Raw genomic sequence first — 6,209 nt, 5'->3', positions numbered from 1 at the left:
TCGTATTTTATTTACTTAAAAAGATATTATACAGATATTGAGAGCTGTTTTTTACTCATTGGTAGATTCTCAATTAAAGTTGTATTATTGTAACATCTCTCAATTAACATCCCCCCCCCCCCCATTCAATCCTCGCTACAAACATGTTAATAACGTGTCAAAAATTAATGTTACAATATGGCTTGAATTTTGTTGAAAGTTGAAGTTTAGTTTGAGTTCTTATTGCTAGAACTTGCTTTATTTAGAATTTTTTGGATTGTTTAATTTTGAAGGCTCAACAATAACTAAAATAACCATATCATTAAATTTAAATTCAAATTGATGAACTCATTTTGTTATGTAGTTTTTATATACAGTGATCTTGCAAATCTCTCAAATACTGCGTGAATGAGAAATGGTATTACATCCCTTCAATGCTATGTTATGCAATAGTATTGTGACGTTAAAGTTTTAATAAAAATAAGAAAATAAAGCGTGCGTGGCGGCCCCGACGCACGACTGGAGCTTACCTACTCCTCAAGAACGATTGTCTTTGAACAGGTACTAAACAAAATCAAGTCCAATGGAGTCGGTTACAAACAGACATACAGCAGAAACTAATAAAAGCGTATTAATTAAAAAAAAATATAGATATCAATAGATATTAAAAAAAAAATAACTTCATAGTTAATAGTGATTTTTCTTATAGTCATGCGCCATCTATCGAAAACCGTTATTTATTTATTTTGAATAAATCGGTTACAACACCAATTACATTAATCAAGCACATTATACTATTGCTAGACGTTCTTATGCGAGGACTCACAAAGTTGGAGCAGCAACTGCATCAACATCTCAAGTCTATTAGTAAATAGATCACAATCAGGGCGGGCTTCTACGTGGTGGTGGAGGTGATTAAATAATTTCAAGAGTCACGGTACGAGCGCCGCAGTGCGTGCTGCCGTGCGACTCGCGGGTACCGCTAGCAGACGGTGATTTCTACCACGAATATAATTGTTAGGTGTATACATTCGAATAAGCTCATTATGAATATCAGGGGCATCTATTAAGCCCCGGCTAACTTTAAGCATGGTTAAAGCTGCCTGGTCGAGAGCCCGTCTGGTTTCCAGAGTGTTATATCCGAGGCAACCGACGAGATACGCCGTCGGGCACAAGTACGGGTAGTAACCCCGTTTCCGCTTATACAGGAAACGCAAAAATGCTTTTTGTACTTTCTCCAGCATAAGGGAATAGGTTACTTCGTAGGGATTCCGCACAAGGGTAAAGCAGTTGTATTATATTGACGCTGTGGAAATCGCGCCTTAATACGAACCCTAGTCTCATAAAGGACTCTTGAGTGACTTATTATTTCGTGGTCGTGTGATCGTGTCGTGGAAGGTAAGCTTTTGGTCAAATGTCACACCCAGATCTTTCATAGAATTTCGTTAAGCTTACCATTAATGCGGTACTGAAAAGTGATTGGTTGTTGCATTCGACAAAAAGTGACAATATAGCATTTAGTGAGATTAAATTCCATTTTATTATGCACACCCAAATTATAAACAGCATCTATGTCAGCCTGAATAACCTCATATTGTGCCTCATTTTGGATGCTCGCGTATAATTTTAGGTCATCCGCGTAAAGAAGCCTATACCACAATGTATAGCAAGCAGGATGTCATTATAAGCCCTATCGAAGGCCTTACAAATATCAAAGTAAAGCACATCTACTTGTAATCATATATCTAATTGTGTTGATATAAATTCTGTTAATGTTAACCAATTTGATTTTACTGACCATCTGCATCTAAAACCATGCTGAGCATTATTAAAAAGTTTAGCTACCTGTAAATAAATTAGTCTGAGGAGAACATTTTCAAATATTTTAGATGGTGAAAATAGAATTGCTATGGGTCGATAACTTTCAACATCGGATTTATCAGAACTCTTCGGTATAGGCGTTACACGCGTTGTTTTCCATCGGAGGGGATAGCAACTTGTTTGCAAAGATAAATTAAATATATGACATAAAGGGGAGGCAACGCATGTCTTTAAATCCTTGAAGAGAAAAGATGGTAATCTGTCAGGTCCTACTGAACTGGAAGATTTTAATTTATTAATACCATATAGAATAATCCTGAGATGTGAATTTAAGTATATTTACATAGTTGCTATTATGAGAAGTGTCATTATTATTGCTTGTGCTGTATTTAGTTGGGGAATATCGGTACAATACACACTTGCAAAGAACCTGGCAAATGCATCAGCAGCTGCAGCTCCCGTAAAATTGTCACCCTGGAACTTTACCGTTGGCTCAAAACATCCATTGGAACGAAGACTTGCTATGTGCTTCCAGAATTCAAGCGGGTTAGATTTAATATTATTTTCTACGCGTATTAGATATACTTTGTAAGCCTCAGCAGCTCGACGTTTTAATGAACTTCTCATATCCGAAAAGGCCCGGAAGTCACCTGGCCGCTGGGTTTTCCTCCAATTTCTATAAAATTTAAGTTTAGTGTTACTATAATACGAGGGCGGCACTGAAAATTTCGGTAATCAAGGAAGTGACACAACATTACTATTTAAAAATGTATTTTTTGCTTTTCGAAGTATTCTCCGCGAAATTTGACACATTTTTCCATATGATGGAACCAATCATTGAAGCAATCATTCCATTCGGAAGTTCTCCAAAATGGCCGTTTTGTACGCGTCCACAGTTTCTTCAGGTGATGAAAATCTCTGAACACGCAATTTATTCTTCATTTTAGAGAAAGTATAGAAATCATTAGGGCTTAGGTCGGGGCTGTACGGCGGATGGTCTAATAATTCTATGTTTTCTTGCTCTAAAAACTATTTTGTTCTGTGCGCGGTGTGAGAACTCGCATTGTCGTGATGGAGGATGATGCGGCGGTTGCAGTTCTCTTTACGGAGTTCAGAAACGACCTGTGGCAAACAAATGCTAGCATACCATTCTGCATTAACGGTTCCTTGTCCCTCAAGAGGAATAGTCGCAACATGGCCGGTTTTGGAGACATACGTGCCCACCATTTTTTTTGCAACACTCCGTGAACAATTTTTGTTGGCTTTACCTCATTTTCGAAAACCCAAACTCGTGACTGGATTTTTGTTTCAGGTTCATACGCGTATATCCAGGATTCGTCACCTGATACGATGTTGTATACAGCATTTGAGGATCCTGCGGGGAATCTTTCGAGAGTTCTGACGCACCAAGTAACGCGAGCCGCTTTTTGCTATTCACACAGCAAATGCGGTATCCATCGGGAAAACAACTTTTTTACACCTAATTGTTCATGCAAGATTATTTGAATTTGACTCATGCCAATGTCTAAATTTGCCTGAATTTCGCGTTACGTCACATGTCGATCTTCCTCAATCAGCTTACGCACAGCATCAACATTTTCTTTGGTGACTGCAGTTTTTGGATGACCTTGACGGGGATCATCACTGAACTTGACACGTCCACGTTGAAATTGAGCAAACCAGCGATAAATTGTGGTTTTGCATGGGGCTTCATCACCCAATGCAGAAATCATTCGGTCAACACATTGTTTTTGTGTTAAACCACTTCGAAAATCATAATAAATCATCGCTCTAGAATTATCTCGAGTCAATTTCGTTTTCTCAACGACTAAACAAGTTTGACAAGACCGAGAATCTTTTTTTAAATAAATAAATGGTATTCGCTTTTTAAAACCAAGGAGTTTTCAATTAAAAAGATTTTAATATGGCAGGAACAGTGGAAATATTCCATTCCCGATACTTTTAGTGCAGCCTATGTTGTCGTATTACTCGAAAGATTCAGCGTTCAATTTGGAAATACGAAATAGTTTATGAAAGTGACACTAGATGACGTTTAATCTAGGTATTATTTGTTTTTAATTTAAACTAAGATGGTGTGTGTGTCTGTGGTTCAACGCCATCTAGTAAAGTCTAGGAAACTAACTTTCACTAGCCACAACACTTCTTATTGCAAAATAAAATAATTTTCAAAAGTAACGCTAGGTGGACGACAGGAAAATACAATGCTAATTGTTGCCTTATTTATAAGTTAACAAAGCCTGTTTTTATTTAAATGAGAAAAACGTTACTATCAAATTTTTATGAGCAGATTTTACTGTCCATATTTTTCTCATACCGGGCGCCTTATATGAAAATAGGAAAGGACTATACTACTATACTAAAGGAGTACACTCCAAAAAGGCCTTAAAAAATAAAAAAATTCAATTTTATTTCTTAGTCAACCCTAATTTTTAAAGAGAGGGCCATTTTAGGCGGAGCCCACGGCTCCGCCTTTGTATACAAAAAAAGATACCTTATGATATTAATACGAGGACGGTCCAATAATATATCCATTTTTTTACTTAATTTACCCGTGAAGAACAATTTCTTAATAGGAGCCCCTTAGAATTATCTTATTGGGTTGATAAAGTTATGCATAACATGCCAATGTCTAAATTTGCCTGAATTTCGCGTTACGTCACATGTCGATCTTCCTCAATCAGCTTACGCACAGCATCAACGTTTTCTTTGGTGACTGCAGTTTTTGGATGACCTTGACCCTGCATAACAGGGACGAGACGAGTTGGACGTTCAGCAGATGGTAGTTGATACGTCCTGCCCATTACAATGCATGCATTACTACAGGAACAAATAATCGACATTCGGGGTGATTCTTATTTTGTATTCTAGCCTCCGATTGGCATATTTTTCGATAAACTAATGGTAGGTACAATAAAAGCGCGTTCCTTTTCTTCAACTAATTACATACATAAGTGCGCACTTCACAGTCGTCACTTTGACACATAATACTTAAGTATGTGAAACACGCATGCTGCACATTTCTACTTGACCTTCGCGCCTGGGCGGCATCCTGTGCTAGAAGCCACCCACTGGTGAAAATTACTAACGAATAGTAACTGGTATTTTAATGTAGTTGTGTATCAGTCTTGTAGTAGAATAAATAAATAATAATGTAATCCATGTATAAAATATTTTGAATTGTGGAGAAATGGTAGGTAAAGTTGTTAAAAACTTCCAACCCTGAAATAAATTTAATTTGTTAAAAACTTTTTTTTAAGACAAACTTGTTTTCCAGGGTATCCTTTTGGCATATTATCATCAACATATCTTTCTATGACAACTTTTCTCAAATTATAAATGTGGCTAAATTTGACTTTTGGGTGTACGTCAATTTGCCTAAATATGGCATAATATATTAATATTCGAAATAGATTTCAATACTTTTAATGTTAAACAAAATCTTATCATATTTTTCGACCATTAATTTTTAAAAGGTTAAATCCTTCAGAGATGAAATATAAATCAGGAAATGATTCGAGCAAATGACACTCTTTTTGAAAAATAGGTTTGGAAAATTCGTCACATCTCTCTTTTGCTACGAACTGGTACTAATTCCCGTTCATTATCTCGTGTACGGGAAAGCTGAAAAAAGTTAGCTTTTTACAGATTTGCGGTGTAAAACAAGTAGCAAACGATAGACACGTCTGTTACACCCTGTAAATTGCACTAGATTGTAATTGTTCGCGTTTTTGTAAGCCGTTTACATTCACAGGTAATGACTTTGTACACAAAATACAATATTGCTAATCATTGTTCTCTGGCCCTTTTAAAGAAGGGCGACTCTATAGTTTTAATTTCTGACTATATTCTGGTTGCGTCCTTTCATCTTTCTATTTTTGACAAGCGGCTGAGAAAAGGATTGAATACTTGTCAATAATTGTATCATATTTAATGAAAAAATATTCATTGTACTAAATTATTTATGCTTTTTGCAAACCAATCTTAAATAAATAAAATAAATTGACCAGTGAAAAGTTACACCACATTTTTTTGCGTCGACAGGTAGGTGATTGACATACGACTAAGGAGAAAAGTGTGCTTACATTTTCTTTAAGCACACTTTTGTCGTTCGCTATTAGACTGCGATTGATATGTCCCTAAGTATATAGAACGTCATTGTATATTATAATAAATTTAGGTTGCATACTATTTTTACGGTGTAAAAGGTTAATGCGTTAAATGCTGATGCCAAAGTGGTATCGCTCAATTAATGCGTCAAGGAAGGGCCCACGCTGGCATTTTTAGTTTGTTTTTTCTTAAAAGTTAATCGTGACATTTAGTATCCACTTCCTCTCGTATGTCGTGTTGAATGCATTTTCTAATTCAGGAAAGATATATAGTTAAAACAA

The sequence above is a fragment of the Leptidea sinapis genome, chromosome 20, assembly GCF_905404315.1.
Source record: "Leptidea sinapis chromosome 20, ilLepSina1.1, whole genome shotgun sequence".
Classification (NCBI taxonomy): domain Eukaryota; kingdom Metazoa; phylum Arthropoda; class Insecta; order Lepidoptera; family Pieridae; genus Leptidea; species Leptidea sinapis.
Note: the sequence above shows the minus strand (reverse complement) of the source record.